The sequence below is a fragment of the Pseudophryne corroboree genome, chromosome 8, assembly GCF_028390025.1.
Source record: "Pseudophryne corroboree isolate aPseCor3 chromosome 8, aPseCor3.hap2, whole genome shotgun sequence".
Classification (NCBI taxonomy): domain Eukaryota; kingdom Metazoa; phylum Chordata; class Amphibia; order Anura; family Myobatrachidae; genus Pseudophryne; species Pseudophryne corroboree.
The window spans coordinates 318,101,333-318,121,736 of NC_086451.1; positions in this window are offsets into that span (position 1 = coordinate 318,101,333).

The following is a 20,404-nucleotide window of genomic DNA, read 5'->3' on the forward strand; positions in this document are numbered from 1 at the left end:
TGTCCTGTGGATGATGATACCCCTTATAAAAGGTGGAATCAAAGAGGAGAAAAACCACAGAGGACTCGTTTTTTAGACAGGAATCCACCACGAAAAAGAAGGTTTTAGTGAAAACCAAACCCTTAAACCCCCATAAGATCAGTAATAATAAAAAGACCAAAAGGGGGAAAAGGGGAGGAGTTAAGAAAAAATATATCAAAGATAAGGAAAAAAATCCAAATATTAGTATAAATACAGTTAAGATATTTAATTTGAGTAAGAGAGTACTTACAGCAGATGAGACAAAAGTCTTAACTAGAGGGTTGAAGTTTGCCCCTACGAGTCAATTAGAGCCCTTTGAATTTTATGTGGACTTGCAGAAGTTTATACGCAAACTGACTTTGAGGAGGTTTTTTGCTAACAAAAAGGACGAAGGTTTGAGTGGTACCGAAGTCTCCTCCGGTTCTCAATTCAAACCTAAATCGTCCTTTTATCCATCATTTGCGAAAGGCAGTTTTATTGATTGCTTTAGCAAACTCGTGTTAGATGATGTTGAACAGACCTTAAGAAAGAAACGTAAGAAGTGTAATCTAACTAAAAAAGAATGGTTCGCTTTGAAATCCTTAAGGAGTGATGAGAATATCATCATAAAGCCAGCCGATAAGGGGGGCGGTCTTGTACTGATGGACAAAGTAGACTATATAGCTGAAATAGACCGTCAACTTGGTGATGGGATCACTTACTCAAAAATAAAAGTAGACCCCACTTTAAAAATTAGTGAATCATTACGTAGATGGACTACAGAAGCATTGTCCAAGGGTGTAATAACAAAGGATTAGTGGGAATTTATAAACATTGAACATCCCACAATCCCCACCATTTACTGCTTACCCAAGATCCATAAGGACCCGGTTCATCCACCGGGTAGGCCTATAGTATCGGGGGTAAACAGTATTACCTCTAATCTTTCAATGATGATAGATCACTATCTACAACCCCTAGTTAAACAAACTAAATCCTATTTGAAAGATACAGGACAACTCCTGACCATATTGGACGAATTGGAATGGAAAGACAATTTTGTACTTGTGAGTTCTGATGTATCTTCCCTCTATACAATTATAGAGGAATATAAGGGTATAGAAGCAGTATCTTTCTTTCTTGAATCATCTGACTATACAGCTGATTTAAAGGTCTTCATCTTAGAAGGTATAAAATTTATACTAAGGAATAATTATTTTGTTTTCAACTGGAATTATTATCTTCAGTGTGTGGGGACTGCTATGGGCACCAGGTTTGCCCTGAGCTATGCCAACCTCTTCATGGCCTACTGGGAAGAACAAGTAGTGTGGCATGGAGAGCGGCTCGGGGCGGGCCTGGTGCTATGGCGTCGCTACATTGACAATTTATTTTTCGTATGGAACGGAGATTTAAAGGAGCTAGACTTCTTTATTCATAAGCTTAATGGAAATCAATTCAATATTAAATTAACTACTACTATGAGCCGGGATGAGATAATGTATCTGGATCTCTGGATCTATATAACAAATGGTTCACTGAATACAAAATTATATCGGAAACCTACCGATTCAAACAGATTTATTGAAAGGGCTAGCCAACATCATGATCATTGGCTGGATGGCATCCCATATAGCCAATTTCTAAGAGTCAAACGAAATTGTACCGACCTTAGTACATGCGAAATACAATTGAGTGAATTGCATGATCGGTTCATTGAGAAAGGTTATAGTGAGGATGTTCTATTAAAAGCCCAGGAGAAAACAAAAGCTATAGATAGGAGAGATTTGATACAGGGTACCAATCGAAGGGCACCTAAAGAAAAGGATTACCAGTGGTCTTTCATTTCGAATTTCAATTCACAGTATAGAGAAATTGAGTTTATAATGAAAAGACATTGGAAGGTGCTCAGTAAAGATCCTGTTCTGGGTCCATTGTTACCATCAAAGCCGGATTTTATTTATAGAAGATCTAAATCGCTCAAGGACAAACTAGTACGTACTTCAATTGAGGCTCCGAAGAGGACAAGCATTAGAAGCATAGGGTTTTATAGATGCGGCCTTTGTGCTACGTGCAAATGCACAAAGGGTGCAAGTAAAATAAAAGAATTTTCAGTAGCTGGTGTCTCTTATCCGATAAGAGACTTTTTTACATGCAACTCTAGAAACGTTATTTATGCACTGGAGTGTGACTGTGGCTTAATCTATGTCGGGAAGACGGGTAGGAACCTGAAAATAAGATTATCTGAGCATATTTATAATGTTAAAAAGGGATTAGACACTCATACAGTCTCCAGACATTTTAAATTGAAACATGCATGTAAACCCTGCCATTTCAAATCTTTTTGGGGAATCCAAACTGTTAATCCTACCCCACGCAACAAGGAAATTGATATTGCATTATCCAAAATTGAGATGAAATGGATTTTTAAATTAAAAAGCCTAGTACCTGAAGGTCTCAATACCGATTTCGAACTTAAGTGGTTTTTATGATTATTTTTAATTTTTTTAATTATTGAAAGAATGCATCTCTTCTCTGGTCATAAAGTGAATATTTTTGCTCGTTTTATGTCTTATTTTATTCACCCCTGATTTGAGGTATTTTTATATCTGTACTAGGTGATTCATCGCGCCCTACGGGCGCTCTTCACACCGTCGTTAGGGGCTACGCCCCGTTAACCTCTGCACGCCTTTGAACATACGCAGGGCGGTAGATAACAGAATCAGAAACGCAGGGCAGTATAGAGGGCATACAGAAATGGGTTCCGGTTGAGATAAGATAGAGAGGCGTAGGGGGAGAGAAAGGGAATGTACAGAAACGCTGTGCGATCGGTAAAGGATAGGGAGAGGCAGGGTGGTAGGGAGAGGATAAAGAGAGGGAAGGTGTTAGACAGAAAATACCGTTGCAAGGGGCTACGATCCATTATCCCCTGCACGGGCTTCAGCTGTGCTATAATTGTTATTATATGGAGTATTACCTGGTTTTTTTTATGGCAGTGGGTAAATATTGTAAGGGGGGAGGGCGTGCGATTGTCAAGGGGGCGTAGGCCTTTGTGAGGGCGTGCAGAGTGGCCACAGGGCACAATGAATAACATAGTGTAGAGTGTAGTATATATTGCTAGTGTCTGCATTATGAAGTACCAGATGAGTAACAGCAATGCACTGTAGATAAGATACGAAGGTGCTGTGGCCACAGGTAGCAGAGCCGCTTATACACACAATGGCCACAGGTAGCAGAGCCACTTATACACTCAATACCCACAGGTAGCAGAACCGCTTATACACACAATGGCCACAGGTAGCAGAGCCGCTTATACACACAGTGGCCACAGGTAGCAGAGCCGCTTATACACACAATACCCACAGGGGGCAGAGGCGCTTATACACACAGTGGCCACAGATAGCAGAGCCGCTTATACACACAATACTCACAGGTAGCAGAACCGCTTATACACACAATACCCACAAGTAGCAGAACCGCTTATACACACAATACCCACAGGGGGCAGAGGCGCTTATACACACAGTGCCCACATATAGCAGAGCCGCTAATACACACAATACCCACAGGGGGCAGAGGCGCTTATACACACAGTGCCCACAGGTAGCAGAGGGGCTTATACACACAGTGCCCACAGGTAGCAGAGGCGCTTATACACACAATACCCACAGGTAGCAGAGCCGCTTATACACACAATGGCGACAGGTAGCAGAGCCGCTTATACACACAATACCCACAGGTAGCAGAGGCGCTTATACACACAGTGGCCACAGGTAGCAGAGCCGCTTATACACACAATGCCCACAGGTAGCAGAGCCGCTTATACACACAATACCCACAGGTAGCAGAACCGCTTATACACACAATACCCACAGGTAGCAGAGCCACTTATACACACATTACCCACAGGTAGCAGAACCGCTTATACACACAATACCCACAGGGGCAGAGGCGCTTGTACACACAGTGACCACAGGTAGCAGAGGGGCTTATACGTTTTGTGTTCTCTTCTAGGGGTGGACTATTCCACCCTGGGTAATCCTACGCAGAGCACCTAAGATGGCTGCCGCACCTGGTACCTTGTGAGGGTGGAATACACAACCCCTGGAGGTTATTACCCAAAATGCTTACACCAACCCTGCATTATGCTTTCTGTCTTTATTGTCTGTGTGGTTTATCTTTTGATGTAATACTTAAATCTTCTGTATTATGTGCATTGTTTAAGTTCTAGTTGGCGCCGCGGATGGCTGCCTTGGTGCTGCTCTGCCAAGCAGCCTTTGTGTTTAGTCCTACGTGTATAATATGTCTAATGTGTTGAGTCTATTGTACAGTTGCAATGTGCAGTATCAACTCATACGTGTAATGTGTGTAATGTATGCTATGTTCTTCCCCCTTCGTATGCTATGTATTCCCCCTTCATGTTGCTGCTTGGCGATGCATTGTACCACAAAGAATTCCTAGTGTACGTGAGTACACCTGGCCAATAAAGCTGATTCTGATTCTGATAAAGCTGATTCTGATTCTGATTATACACACAATGGGCACAGGTAGCAGAGCCACATGTACACACATTACCCACAGGTAGCAGAACCGCTTATACACACAATACCCACAGGGGGCAGAGACGCTTATACACACAGTGCCCACAGCTAGCTGAGCCGCTTATACACACAATACCCCCAGGTAGCAGAGGCGCTTATACACAGTGCCCACAAGTAGCAGAGGTGCTTATACACACAATGGGCACAGGTAGCAGAGCCACGTGTACACACAATACCCACAGGTAGCAGAGCGGCTTATACACACAATACCCACAGGTAGCAAAGCCGCTTATACACAGTGACCACAGGTAGCAGAGCCGCTTGTACACACAGTGTGCACAGGTAGCAGCGCCACTTATACACAATGGGCACAGGTAGCAGTGTTGCTTATACACATAATGGCCACAGTATTAGTGTTTCTAATTAATCCAATGTCCATTGGTAGCAACTATACTCACAAAAGTTTGGGGGGTTTGGAAAGGGGGTGGGTTCAGTGAGGTTCCTATCCGTGGGAATCACTTGTAGCGGCTGTGGATGGTGATTCGAGGTGCTACGTGTGGTGGAGGGTTGGGTGTGGGAGGGGGTCCAGAGGTGTTGTGGGTGGCGGAGGGGTGGGTGCAGGGGCATGGATGGCGTAAAGGGTGACGAGGTCCTGTGGGTGGGGGAGGGGGAGGTGTAGAGGGGGCGCGGATAGGGAGTGTAGTTGCTGTTGGTGGGGGAGGGGTGTGGGAGGGGGACTGTGGATGAAGGAGGGAGTATGGAGGTGATGTGTATGTGGGAGGGGTGATGTAGGGGTGTGCGTTTGTAGGTGCAGGGGGGGTGAGCTTAGGTGATGGGTTTCAGAAGTGCTGTGGGTGGGGGAGGTGTGGGATGGCATGGATGGGGGATGTAGATGTTGTGGATGGGGGAGGGGTGGATGCGGGGGAGCTGTGGATGGGGGAGGGAGTCCGGAGGTGGTTCGGGTGGTGGTCCAGAGGTGTTGCGGGTGGGGGAGGGGCAGGTGTGGGAGGTCCGCAGATGTGGAGGGTGCCTGTAGATAATGCGGGCGGGTAGGTGCTGTGGTTGTGGGAGTGGCGGGGGTGTTGCGGGTGGGGTACGTGATCTGGATGGGGTAGGTGATGTGGATGTGCGGTAGCTAGGGGAGGGGCGGGTGCGGGGATGGCACGGATGGGGGAGGGGGTCCGTGGGCGCTGTGGATGAGTGAGTGGTGGGTGTGGGGTTACGGCGGTTGTAGTGGGCCAGGTGTGCTGCTGCAGTGGGTGGGGGAGGGTGCCGGTGCAGGGATACCGCAGTTGGGGTAGGGCGGTTGGTGCAGCTGCGGCGGGTAGGGGAGGGGCAGGGGAGGGGGTGCGGCGGTGGGGAAGGGGCGGGTGTGAGGATGCTGCGGGTGGGTTGGGGGGGGCGGGAGGGTGTGTGGATGGGGTCTGTAGATGCTGGTGGTGGAGGGGCAGGTGCAGGAGGCTGTGGATGAAGGAGGGGGTCTGGAGGTGCTGTGTGTAGGGGAGGGGCAATGTAGGGGGAGTTGGGGTTGCAGAGGGGGAGGTTGGGTGATGGTTTGTAGAAGTGCTGGGGGTGGGGGAGGTGTCTGTAGATGATGGGGGTGGGGGAGGTGCTGTGGGTGGGGGACAGGTGCGGAGGGGGGCAGGGGCTGGAGCAGTGGTGGTGCAGTTGGGTGGTGGGAGGCAGCTGCTGGGGTTCCGAGGGTTGGGGAGGTGGTGCGGGTGGGGGAAGGGGTGGGTGTAGGAGGGGTGGGTGCAGGATGGGGCAGTTGCGGTGGTGGTGCGGGTTGGGTGAAGGGTGCAGCAGGGGGGAGAGGTGGGTATGGGGGAGGGGCAGGGTTGCAGCGGGTGGGGGAGGGGCTGGGGGTGCTGCAGGTGTGGGAGCTACGGGTGGGGGGCGTGAGTGCCGCGGGTGGGAGCGGATGTGGAGGATGCGTTGGGTGCCGCAGGGGGGGCCAGCGGGTGTTGGTGCTGTGGGTGGGGGAGGGGGCAGAGTGCCACGGGTGGTGCGGGTGTTGGTGCTGCGGGTGGGGGAGGGGGTGGAGTGCCACGGGTGGTGGGTGGATGCGGTGGGTGTCGCGGGTGTTGGTGCTGCGGGTGGGAGTGCCGCGGGTGGGGGGCAAATGCGGTTGGTTTGCCTCGGGTGTTGGTGCTACCGGTGGGGGAGGGGGCGGGAGTTCCGCGGGTGGGTGGCGCGGGTGTTTGTGCTCTGGGTGGGGGAGAGGACGGGAGTGCCGCGGGTGGTGGGTGGATGCGGCGGGTGTTTGTGCTACGGGTGGGGGCGGGAGCAGTGGCGCCACAACGTGGCTGCGGGCCGCACCCGGGTGTTACTTTCTGAGGGGTGACACCAAAGTGCCGGCTCCTGTCACAGTGCAGAAGCCAGCACTGCAGATTCAGCAGTGTCCGAGTGAAGGCCGTATGCCCCGACCCACAATGTGCCGAAAACGGGGGGTCGGGACGCGAAGCCACGGCCCCTTCCGCGAAGCCACGCCCCCTTTTCACCCGCGACCACGGGTAAGTGACGGGTGGATGCCGCGGGTGGGAGGCAGATGCGGGTGGTTGCCGCGGGTGAGAGGGGGGGCGAGTTGTGCCGAAAATGGGGGTCGGGACGCAAAGTCACGCCCCCTTCCGCAAAGCCACTCCCCATTTTCACCCGCGACCGCGGGTAAGTGACGGGTGGATGCCGCGGGTGGGAGAGGGAGCGAGAGCAGCTGCCAGTGCTCAGCATGTCCCCTTGAACTCTGCAGCAGCCGTTAGTCTGTGAGGCGGGCAGTGTGAGTTCCGCTCACAATCAGCGGCTGCGGTATCACCAGAGAGAGTGTACGGGGAGAAGGGAGACAGGGGACTGGGCGGAGATGGGGAGGGGACTGGGCGGAGAGAGGGAGGGGACTGTTCCTGGCCAGATCTGTGCCTGTGACTCCGCCCAGCGTTACGGACACAGAGTCACAGACTTGGGCAAATATAGAGGAGATTTTTTGCTGTAATAGTGTAATCTCATATTATCCTTATTATGTCTTTTATGGACTCCTTGGGAGTCATGGATTAGAAACTTGGGCCCTCATTCCGAGTTGTTCGCTCGCAAGCGGATTTTAGCAGATTTGCTCATGCTAAGCCGCCGCCTACTGGGAGTGAATCTTAGCATCTTAAAATTGCGACCGATGTATTCGCAATATTGCGATTACACACCTCGTAGCAGTTTCTGAGTAGCTCCAGACTTACTCGGCATCTGCGATCAGTTCAGTGCTTGTCGTTCCTGGTTTGACATCACAAACACACCCAGCGTTCGCCCAGACACTCCTCCGTTCCTCCGGCCACTCCTGCGTTTTTTCCGGAAACGGTAGCGTTTTTTCCCACACGCCCATAAAACGGCCTGTTTCCGCCCAGTAACACCCATTTCCTGTCAATCACATTACGATCGCCAGAACGATGAAAATGCCGTGAGTAAAATTCCTAAGTGCATAGCAAATTTACTTGGCGCAGTCGCAGTGCGGACATTGCGCATGCGCATTAAGCGTAAAATCGCTGCGATGCGAAGATTTTTACCGAGCGAACAACTCGGAATGAGGGCCTGAGTGTGGATCGCTAATAGAGCCGAATGGAACGCATAGCACGCCTATTGGCTGACCCGCATATGTCATTTCCGGCAATACGGCTTCCGGGACGGGAGTGGAACGCAAACGTCACTTCCTGTATGTCGGACCCGTTTGGCCGGACGATCCACAGCGGTTTCCTCTGTACAGAATGAAGCTGCTATTTAAGGCTGTGAGCGTGCATGTCCCATCACGCTTCTGATGAAGGATTCAATATCCGAAAGCTCTTAAGCCGGGACTGTTCGTGCTGGACTGACGGGAGCTTTGGAGGATATATCTGACAGCGTGGGGGTATTCCCAAATAACCGGGATTGGTGGTGACTATACATCTATGCCTGCTGGCTGTTGTCTCCTATAGCCTCTGATGTCCATGCAACATCTCTCTGTTTTTATGCCGTTTTTTAACCTATGTTTGTGAGTGTCTCTATTAAAATATCAGTTTTTTACCTATACACAGACGGTATTGCACTATTCCTATTTTCTTATTTTAAGTGCTTATTGGAGTCTTTACGTCCTGTATCTCCGTGAAGTGGAAGCAGTTATATACAAAGTATATGGTTTCTACATGCAAATATACCATCTATGCCATGTGAGTGGGACCAGTAACGAATAAAAGATACACCATCTGATTTAATTGGATTACACTATGTTTTGTGTCCTTTTATTATCTTTCTAGTATCCATATGTATGGAAGGTGTATCGTTATTTACTGCATTTAAAACCACCAGTGTGTAAGCAATTCTTATCAACATCTCTAGAAGTGTCTAGTTGCGCCACTTTTTCTCACACTTTCTGTGTTCTGTAGTTATGTTGAAACCACGGTGAAGGTTTCTCTTGTGGGATTAAAGGCTGCTATCTAGTATAAGCGCAAGAAAGATAATTTGTTTTCGTTTGAATAGTACACCGCACGTGCGCATTGCGCTGCATGCGCAGAAGTGCCGAGTTTTTGCCTGATCGCTGCACAGCAAATGAATGCAGCTAGCGGTCAACTTGGAATGACCCCCATAGGACGCTGCAGTAAAATGATTGTTTTTCCCCTATCTACAGCACAGAGACTTGCTGCAGATGCAGTGGCATACCCTACAGCTGCACATTTTTGGCAGGTACAGTCCCTTTTTTTTATGGTCTGTACTGTTTTTTAACTCTCCAAGCTTCCATTGAAAGTATAGGAAAAGGGGCATGGCCACGTCGCTGTACCCATGGCCACGCCCCCTTTTCGAATGTGTATCAATGTTTATGTGTAAAGTCTTGAAGGATATGTTGCTGCAGATGCAGTGGGACTATTTTGTGGTGTAGACCTGGAGCTCCAGCTCCATCAGTCCCATTGCTAATCCTGCTCTGTGAAAACACAGCAGGCAAAGGGCAGAGCCTCCCATTGGATGTAACCTGTGTGGGAGGGCGTTTCTCACCCAATCAGCTGTGGACTGGGTGTGATAGACCTGCCACTAACCCAATGAGAGCTCCTAGCCACGCCCAGTGTTAGAGACCCAGGCACAGAATCACAGGGCTATTATATAGGAGAGATATATATATATCTATATATATATCTATATATATCTATATATATATATATACTCTCCAGAAAACAGAGGCACTCCCAGACTTCCAAATTAATGAAAAATCATGGTGATTTATTCAAAGTTTCGGAGTACTGACCCCCGTCATCAGGACACACACATCAGGACGGGGGGCAGTACCCCGAAACGTTGAATAAATCACCACGATTTTTCATGAATTTGGAAGTCCGGGAGTACCTCTGTTTTCTGGAGAGTATTGGAGGGGGTTGGCAGGCCCCTTGAGAGCACCCTGGCAAGATATTGTAAAGTTTTCCATGGAGTGCCGGCTTTTGGAGTTTGATATATATATATATATATATATATATATATATTAGAGATGTGCGGTGGACACTTTTCGGGTTATATGCTTTCGTTTTGGATCTGGATCCCCGCTCGTGTTTTGAATCTGGATTGGTTTTGCCAAAACAACCCTTTCGGGTTTTGTTTTTGGATCTGGATGATCTTTGAAAAAAAACATAAAAACAGCTAAAATCACAGAATTTGGGGGTTATTTTTGATCAAAAAGTATTACAAAGCTCAATAAATTTATTTCCACTCATTTCCAGTCTATTCTGAACACCTCACACCTCACAATATTGTTTTTAGGCCAAAAGGTTGCACCGATGTCGCTGGATGACTAAGCTAATCGACACAAGTGGTTAGCACAAACACCTGGGCCATCTAAGAGTGGCACTGCAGTGTCAGACAGGATGGCAGTTTTAAAAACTAGGCCCAAAAGAGCACATTATGAAAAAAAAAAACAAGAGGAGCAAGAAGGAATTGTCTGGGGCCCTCCCACCCACCCATATGTTGTTCAAACATGACATGCACAGTTTAATAAACCCATAATTTCAGTGACAGGTGGCCCCCCTGGAAAAAGCTCACCAAGTTCTCCGAATCATAGCTACAGTAGCTACAAACAAACCACCTCCTTCTTTGATGACTTTTCACATTATGAGAAGAGGCAAGAGAAGAGGACAGTATTAAGAAGGTGAATAAAAATTAGAGAGGCACACACAATCAGGAACAACACACAGGCTTTCACCTTCACTCCTATATTGGTGTATAACAGAAAGGACTTCAACCAAGCAAATATAATTTATTTTTTATAATATAATTTATTAATTATTACTACATTACTGAATAAACTGAAAAACTAGGAGCCAAAGCCTCCAAACTTGTACCCCCTTCACCATGTTCAGGGAATAAGATAATCTTTGATTTAATGCTGGGATGCAAATAAACTGATGTATACCACAGGATCCACGGAGTCTGGAGACTTATTTTGTGAAAATCTCATGGGTTTCTATTTTTCCATTTTTTAATTGCATTTTTATTGACATATTTTGTGCAGATGCCTTATTTTTGTTTTCACAGCTCCCAGTTACATGCATGTGAGCATACCTGTGTGTTTCAGTTTCACGCATGTAAGCATACCTGTTTGTCTTGTTTATTTTATTCCTATTTATTTTTTAATAAAGCAGCCCCTTAAATGTTTTAGCAGCCCCTCCTGGGCCACCACAGCAGGCCCGGATGAAGCAAGTTAAGTTCGGGTGGGTTCAGTAAAATACTAAGCACGACTGTGCAATGATTTTTTTTGTTAATGAGCCTCTACCCTAGTGGAGCTTACCACTCCACAGTCAAAACTAATTTCATACTATAAGTAGGACTGTGGGAGTAAGCAATGTTTACCTCTGTGCCCACAGCAAGCCTCAACCTTGCAAGCCAGGCCTCCTGTCTATAAGCCACCCTGAGACTCCATACTGGGCCTTATTCAGTAACTGTTTGTGACTCACAGGAGCTCCTGGCCCATCTAGTGCTGCAGTGCAATGGAAAGCTGATTCAATGCAAGATCACTGAAACCCTGTACTTCTAACACCACAAGGTCTTGCTATAACCCTACGCTTCCCTTAGGAAAATAACAAATGCGCATCTTCTAAATAAATAATTCCAAAATATGGAAAATCAAAAATAAATCAAAATTAAGGTTGACAAATTGGAGCCATTTGTCTGAGGGAGTCCCTAACATGAAATAATTGAGAAGAACATATCTCTAATGCTCCGGCAGAAAATATCACTTTTACCTATCCGGCAGTTATGCTGGATTATGATGCAGTCTCTTCTGAGTCACACTGACTTTGGCCACAAATGTGATCTCTCCCCACTTTATTTAAAAACACTTTGTCAAAATAGCAATTTCCATTTCCACCTTTGTGGCTATGTTTTCACAAATCTGTTTGTGATGTTTAAGCTTGTTTCATATCTGCTCTAGGCTTTCATTTAAACCTAGGATCAAGTACAGCAGCTTTCCTGGAATTATAATGGGAGCACCCCTGGACTTATACAGCATAGGCATCACCCCTGGAGAATTAGACAGCACAGCAGACAGGTAACAGCACTCCTTGACTTAAACGGCAGTGAGGCAGCACCCCTGGACTGATAGGGCAGAGGTGCAGAACCCCATATAGGGCAGCACCCTTGGAATTATGTAGCAAAGAAAAGACGTGCAAGATGGAATTGTCCTTTGGCCCTTCCACCCACCATTATGTTGTATAAATAGGACATGCACACTTTAACAAACCAATCATTTCAGCAACAGGGTCTGCCACACGACTGTGGCTGAAAAGATTGGTTTGTTTGGGCCCCCACCAAAAAAGAAGTAATTAATCTCTCCTTGCACAAACTGGCTCTACAATGGTAAGATGTCGTCCTCATCCTCAGATCCCCCTTCAGTGTTTACATCCTCACAGAGAAATAATATTCAAACAAACAATCCACATCATTTAGGTGTCAGTGGACTGCTTATGCTATTATCAAAGATTTCTGAACTTGATAATGACTTATGATAAATGCGCTGCAGGTGACATACAGTATAAGGGAGGATGTTCCGAGGTGGTTAACGTACTAACCCCTACTTATTATGGATTGACAAAGGCAACAGATTTCTTGACACCTGTTGTCCGGATTTGTGGAGAAATAATTCCACACTGAAGAAGTGGCTTTTTTGGGGTATTTTGCCCAGGCATGACATTGTGCTTTTTCTTCCCATGGCCAACAACTGTCTCTAATGGTGTCTTATTCAAACAAACCACATCACCATCAGAATCCTCATCATCAACTACCTCCACAGCACCAGCTACACCCATATCCTCCTCATCCTGGTGTACTTCTACTGTGACATCCTCAATCTCAATATCAGCAACTGGACTGGCGGTGCTCTTCCCGGCACTTGCAAAGGGTGTGAAAATGGTGGTAGAAGCCTCCTCTTATTTTACTGCACCCCATAATATTTTCAGCATACAAGACAGGGCCAGTGTACATTTATTTTACTGCACCCAAGAATTATTGCAGCATACAAGACAAGGCCAGTGTACATTTATTTTACTGCACACCAGAATTTTTGCAGCATACAAAAAAGGGCCAGTGTACATTTATTTTACTGAACAACTGAATTTTAGCAGCATACAACATAGGGTAAGTGTACATTTATTTTACTGTACCCCTTAATTTTTACAGCATACAAGACAGGGCCAGTGTACATTTATTTAACTGCTACCCAGAATTTTTGCAGCATACAAAGCAGGGCCAGTGTACTTTTATTTTACTGTACCCTGGATTTTTTAAGTATACAAGACAGGGCCAGTGTACATTTATTTTCACAGCACCGCTGTATTTTTGCAGCATACAAGACAGGGCCAGAGTACATTAATTTCCACAGCACCCCTGTATTTTGCAGAATTCAAGACAATGCCAGTGTACATTTATTTTACTGCAGCCCAGAATTTTTGCAGCATACAAGACAGGACCATTTTACATTTATTTTACTGCACCCCAGAACCTTTGCAGCATACAAAACAGGGCCAGTGTACATTTATTTTACTGCACCCCAGAATTTTTGCAGCATACAAAACAGGGCAAGTGTATTTTTATTTTACTGTACCCTGAATTTTTAGAGCATACAAGACAGAGCCAGTGTAAATTTATTTTCACATCACCCCTGTATTTTTGCAGCATTCAAGACAGGGCCAGTGGACATTATTTTTCACAGCACAACAGAATATTTGCAGCCTAAAAGACAGGGCCAATTTGCATTTATTTTACTGCACCCCAGAATTTTTGCAGCATACAAGACAGGGCCAGTGTACATTTATTTTACAGCACCTAAGAATTTTTGCAGGATAAAAGACAGGGCCAGTGTACATTTATTTTACGGGTGGTCTTCTGTATGCCGGCGGTCGGGCTCCCGGCGCTCAGTATACCGGCGCCGGGAGCCCGACAGCCGGCATACCGACACTTATTTTCCCTCGTGGGGGTCCACGACCCCCATAGAGGGAGAATAAAATAGTGTGGCGCGCGTAGCGCGCCACCGTGCCCGTAGCGTGGCGAGCGCAGCGAGCCCGCAAGGGGCTCATTTGCGCTCGCCACACTGTCGGTAAGCCGGCGGTCGGCCTCCCGGTGCCGGTATGCTGGTCGCCGGGAGCCCGACCGCCGGCCAGCCGTAGTGAACCCTTATTTTACTGCAGCCCAGAATTTTTGCAGCATACCAGACAGGACCATTGTACATTTATTTTACTGCACCCCATAAATTTTGCAGTATACAAAACAGGGCCAGTGTACATTTATTTTACTGCACCCCAGAATTTTTGCAGCATACAAAACAGGGCAAGTGTACTTTTATATTACTGTACCCTAAATTTATAGAGCATACAAGACAGGGCCAGTGTAAATTTATTTTCACATCACCCCTGTATTTTTGCAGCATGCAAGACAGTGCCAGTGTACATTGATTTCCACAGCACACCAGAATATTTGCAGCATACAAAAAAGGGCCAGTGTACATTTATTTAAACAACTGCACCCCAGTATTTTTGCAGCATACAGGGCCAGTGTACTTTTATTTTAAAAGTAGCACCCCTGTATTTTTACAGCATACAGGACCAGTGTACATTGATTTTCACTGCACCCCAGAATTTTTACAGCATACAAGACAGGGCAAGTGTATTTTTATTTTAACAAGAGCACACCTGAAATTTTACAGCATACAAGACAGGGCCAGTGTAAATTTATTTTACTGCACCCTAGAATATTTGCAGCATACAAGACAGGGCCAGTGTACATTTGTTTTACCGCACACCAGATTGTTTGCAGCATACAAGACAGGGCCATTGTACATTTGTTTAACCACACCCCAGAATTTTTACAGCATACACAACAGGGCCAGTGTACATTTATTTAACTGCACCCCAGAATTTTTGCAGCATACAAGACAGGACCATTTTACATTTATTTTACTGCACCCCAGAACTTTTGCAGCATACAAAACAGGGCCAGTGTACATTTATTTTACTGCACCCCAGAATTTTTGCAGCATACAAAACAGGGCAAGTGTATTTTTGTTTTACTGTACCCTGAATTTTCAGAGCATACAAGACAGAGCCAGTGTAAATTAATTTTCACATTACCCCTGTATTTTTGCAGCATTCAAGACAGGGCCAGTGTACATTATTTTCCACAGCACACCAGAATATTTGCATCATAAAAGACAGGGCCAATTTGCATTTATTTTACTGCACCCAGAATTTTCGCAGCATAGAAGAAAGGGCCAGTGTACATTTATTTCAGTGCAGCCCAGAATTTTTGCAGCATACCAGACAGGACCATTGTACATTTATTTTATTGCACCCCAGAAATTTTGCAGTATACAAAACAGGGCCAATTTGCATTTATTTTACCGCACCCCAGAATTTTAACAGCATACAAGACAGGGCCAGTGTACATTTATTTAAACAACAGCACCCCAGTATTTTTGCAGCATACAGGACCAGTCTACTTTTATTTTAAAAGCAGCACCCCTGTATTTTTACAGCATACAGGAGCAGTGTACATTGATTTTCCCTGCACCACAGAATTTTTACAGCATACAAGACAGGGCAAGTGTATTTTTATTTTAACAAGTGCACACCTGAAATTTTACAGCATACAAGACAGGGCCAGTGTAAATTTATTTTACTGCACCCCAGAATATTTGCAGCATACAAGACAGGGCCAGTGTACATTTGTTTTACCACACACCAGATTTTTTGCAGCATACAAGACAGGGCCATTGTACATTTATTTAACCACACCCCAGAATTTTTGCAGCATACACAACAGGGCCAGTGTACATTTATTTAACTGCACCCCAGAATTTTTGCAGCATACAAGACAGGGCCAGTGTACATTTATTTTAACAACAGCACCCCTGTATTTTTCCAGCAAACAGGACCAGTGTACATTTATATTCACTGCACCCCTGTATTTTTAATATGTATACTTTTATTTTAACAACAGACCACCAGTATTTTTACAGCATACCAGATCAGTGTACTATAATTTTAACAACAGCACTCTTGTATTCTTACAGCATACAGGACAAGTGTACATTGAATTTCACTGCACCCCAGAATTTTTACAGCACACAAGACAGGGTCAAGGTACATTTATTTTACTGCACCTCAGAAATTTCGCAGCATGAAATTCAGGGCCAGTGTACATTTATTTCACTGCACCCCAGAATTTTTGCAGCATACATGACAGGGTCAGTGTACATTTATTTTTCTGCATTCCAGAATTTTGACAGCATACAAGACGGTGCCAGTGTACATTTATATATCTGCTCCCCAGAGTTTTTGCAGCATAAAAAACAGGGCAAGTGTACTTTTATTTTACCATACCCTGATTTTTTAAAGCATACAATACAGGGTCAGTGTAAATTTCTTTTCACAGCACCTCTGTATTTTTGCAGCAAAAAAGATGGGGGTAAATTTACTAAGATGGGAGTTCTATTTAAGATGGGATGTTGCCCATAGCAACCAATCAGAGTCTACTTCTCATTTATCTAGCACCTTCTAGAAGATAATACCTGGAATCTGATTGGTTGCCATGGGCAACATCCCATATTAAATAGAACTCCCATCTTAGTAAATTTACCCCAGGGCCAGTGTACATTGATTTCCACAGCACCCCATAATATTTGCAGCATACAAGACAGAGCCAGTGTACATGTATTTTACTGCACCCTAAAATTTTTGCAGCATACTAGACAGGGCCAGTGTACATTTATTTTACTACACCTTAGAATTTTTGCAGCATTCAAAACAGAGCCAGTGTACAGTTATTTTACTGCACCTCAGAATTTTTGCAGCATGCAGGACCAGTGTACTTTTATTTTAACAACAGCACCCCTGTATTTTTACAGCATACAGGATCAGTGTACATTGATTTTTACTGCACCCCATAATTTTCACAGCACACAAGACAGGGCCAGAATACTTTTATTTTAACAACAGCACCCCCAAATTTGTACAGCATACAAGACAGGGACAGTGTACATTTATTTTACTGCACCCCTGAATTATTACAGCATATAAGACAGAACCAGTATACATTTATTTTACTGCACCCCATAATATTTGCAGCATACAAGACAGGGCCAGGGTACATTTATTTTACTGAACCACTGAATTTTTACAGCATACAACATAGGGTCAGTGTACATTTATTTTACTGCTCCCCAGAATTTTTGAAGCATATAAAACAAGGCCAGTTTACTTTTATTTTACTGTACCCTGGATTTTTAAAGTATACAAGACAGGGCCAGTGTACATTTATTTAACTGCTCCCCAGAATTTTTGAAGCATATAAAACAAGGCCAGTTTACTTTTATTTTACTGTACCCTGGATTTTTAAAGTATACAAGACAGGGCCAGTGTACATTTATTTCCACAGCACCCCTGTATTTTTGCAGCATTCAAGACAGGGCCAGTGTACATTTATTTTACTACAGCCCAGAATTTTTGCAGCATACCAGACAGAACCAGTGTACATTTATTTTACTGCACCCCAGAATTTTTGCAGTATACAAAACAGGGCCAGTGTACATTTATTTTACTGCACCCCAGAATTTTTGCAGCATACAAAACAGGGCAAGTGTACTTTTATTTTACTGTACCCTGAATTTTTAGAGCATACAAGACAGGGCCAGTGTAAATTTATTTTCACATCACCCCTGTATTTTTGCAGCATTCAAGACAGGGATGGTGTACATAAATTTTCACAGCACACCAGAATATTTGCATCATACAAGACAGGGCCAATGTGCATTTATTTTACTGCACCCCAGAATTTTTGCAGCATACAAGACAGGGCCAGTGTACATTTATTTCCACAGCACCCCTGTATTTTTGCAGCATTCAAGACAGGGCCAATGTACATTTATTTTACTACAGCCCAGAATTTTTGCAGCATACCAGACAGAACCAGTGTACATTTATTTTACTGCACCCCAGAATTTTTGCAGTATACAAAACAGGGCCAGTGTACATTTATTTTACTGCACCCCAGAATTTTTGCAGCATACAAAACAGGGCAAGTGTACTTTTATTTTACTGTACCCTGAATTTTTAGAGCATACAAGACAGGGCCAGTGTAAATTTATTTTCACATCACCCCTGTATTTTTGCAGCATTCAAGACAGGGATGGTGTACATAAATTTTCACAGCACACCAGAATATTTGCATCATACAAGACAGGGCCAATGTGCATTTATTTTACTGCACCCCAGAATTTTTGCAGCATACAAGACAGGGCCAGTGCACATTTATTTCACTTCACCCCTCAATTTTTACAGCATACAAGAAAAGGCCAGGGTACATTTATTTTAACAACAGCACTCCTGCATTTTTGCAGCATACAAGACAGGGCCAGCACCACTGTGTTTTAACTGCATACAGGAGGACAGTGCCCTTGCCCCAGATCACCACAGTGACAGCCAGGACAGCAACACCCAAATGCAGCTACAGCACCCCTTTCAGCTCAGGAAACACAAGTGACTGCCAGGACAGCACCCCTAACAACACAGGTACACCACAGTGACAGGGACGCACTCCATCAGAGCACACACTGACCCCATCAATGCCACCACCCACAGAGACAGAGGTCTGTCTTCCTCACTCACCAAGTCCAGAGTGAAAATGGCATCAACTCGTTGCTGATTATATGGAATCCAAAACCCTCGAGAATCCGACAGTGGGTTGATGACGTTTTGGACGCTCTGGTTTCCAAGTCTGGCGGGAAGTCCCGAGCCGGACTCGGATTATGGCTAGGGACGTGATGTTTGGGTTGGTTCAGTTCTCTGAGAACCAAACCCCAAACCCGCTCATCTATAATCTATATATATATATATATATATATATATATATACACACACACACACACACACACACTATATATATTTATATATATATGCACACACAGTATATATATCTATAGAGAGAGAGAGAGAGAGAGAATGAGAAAAGAACCTCCCATTATAGCATATATTCATACATCCATAAGATTGATACTTTACCTCAGAATAACACCCTTTAAAGTAAAGGTGTACTGTAGATGGGCCATTTACGGGCCATTGTGTTCCCATCATCCCTTCTAAATCCCAACTAGTATATAGAAAGTTGGGTAATTTTAGGAATAGATTGGCCCCAAGCAGTCTTGCAATAATTAGGGAAAAGGATTGGTCAAATAAATTGGAAGGTTTTTTTCCCCCTGTCATAAATGTAAGGTATGTAAACATACAAATAAGGTTAATAAGAAATTTTATGATGGTAAATAAAAAAAATCCTGGAATATAACAGGTAAATTGAGCTGTCTGAGTACTCAGGAAAAGTACGTCAAACCGGCGGTCGGGATCCTGACCATCAGTATACCAACAGCGGGATCCTGGCCACGGGTATGCCGTAAGCGGGGTGAGCGCTAGAAACCCCCTTGAGGGCTCACTACACTCGTCACACTCACCATGCTGCAGGCACAGTGGCTCGCTGCACTTGCCACAGGATTTATTCTCTTTCTATGGGTGTCATGGACACCCATAGAAGGAGGAAAACCTGTGGTGTTGGGATTCCAGCATCATTATTTCCCCGGTAGTTGGGATTCTGGCATTGGCATTGTGATGTCTGGGATCCCAACCAGCAGTATGGTGACTGCTTCCAGAGTACTCATGTCATCTATTCACTGGAGTGCAGATGTGGGAAGTGTTATACAGGAGGGAAGACTAAAAAGTAGCTGAAGCTGCATATATTAGAGCACACTAGGAATATTATTAATAACATTAAAAATTATATTCAATTCAAGTTTAGATGGATTTTCTTTTAAAGCAATAGAACAAATAAGAATGGATGAAAGTGGAGGAGACATTCCTAAACAGCTCTCAAAATGCGAGACCATTTGGATTAATACCCTGAACACTTTTGCGCCTGATGGGTTAAATGAGGACTGCAACATAGTCCCTTTTCTGCATGATCAGTGTTGATATCTGTGGATGCCTTCGCACCAGGGCTGTTGGATTATTCTGGCTCCGTGGCTTATGTGGCACACACATAGCAGCACTGAGTGCAGAGCTAGATGTTGCCTTTTCATTGTAACTTGACAGGAAGTTTTAACAAATGTTGGAAGTTGTGATCAAATTAAAGTATTTGAAGGATAAATGATTGTACTTGAAGAATATGTATTGTAAAGAAGAAAGCCTGTATCATTATCTGTGCTTATAAAAAGGCATATGATTATGTAATGTGAACAAAGAACAAGGGATCTCTATAAATATAGTTATCTCTGTGTGTATGTATATAAACAGTCTTATTGTTGCATAAAGCATTGGAACATGTTTCATTATATAGCTTTTATGTAT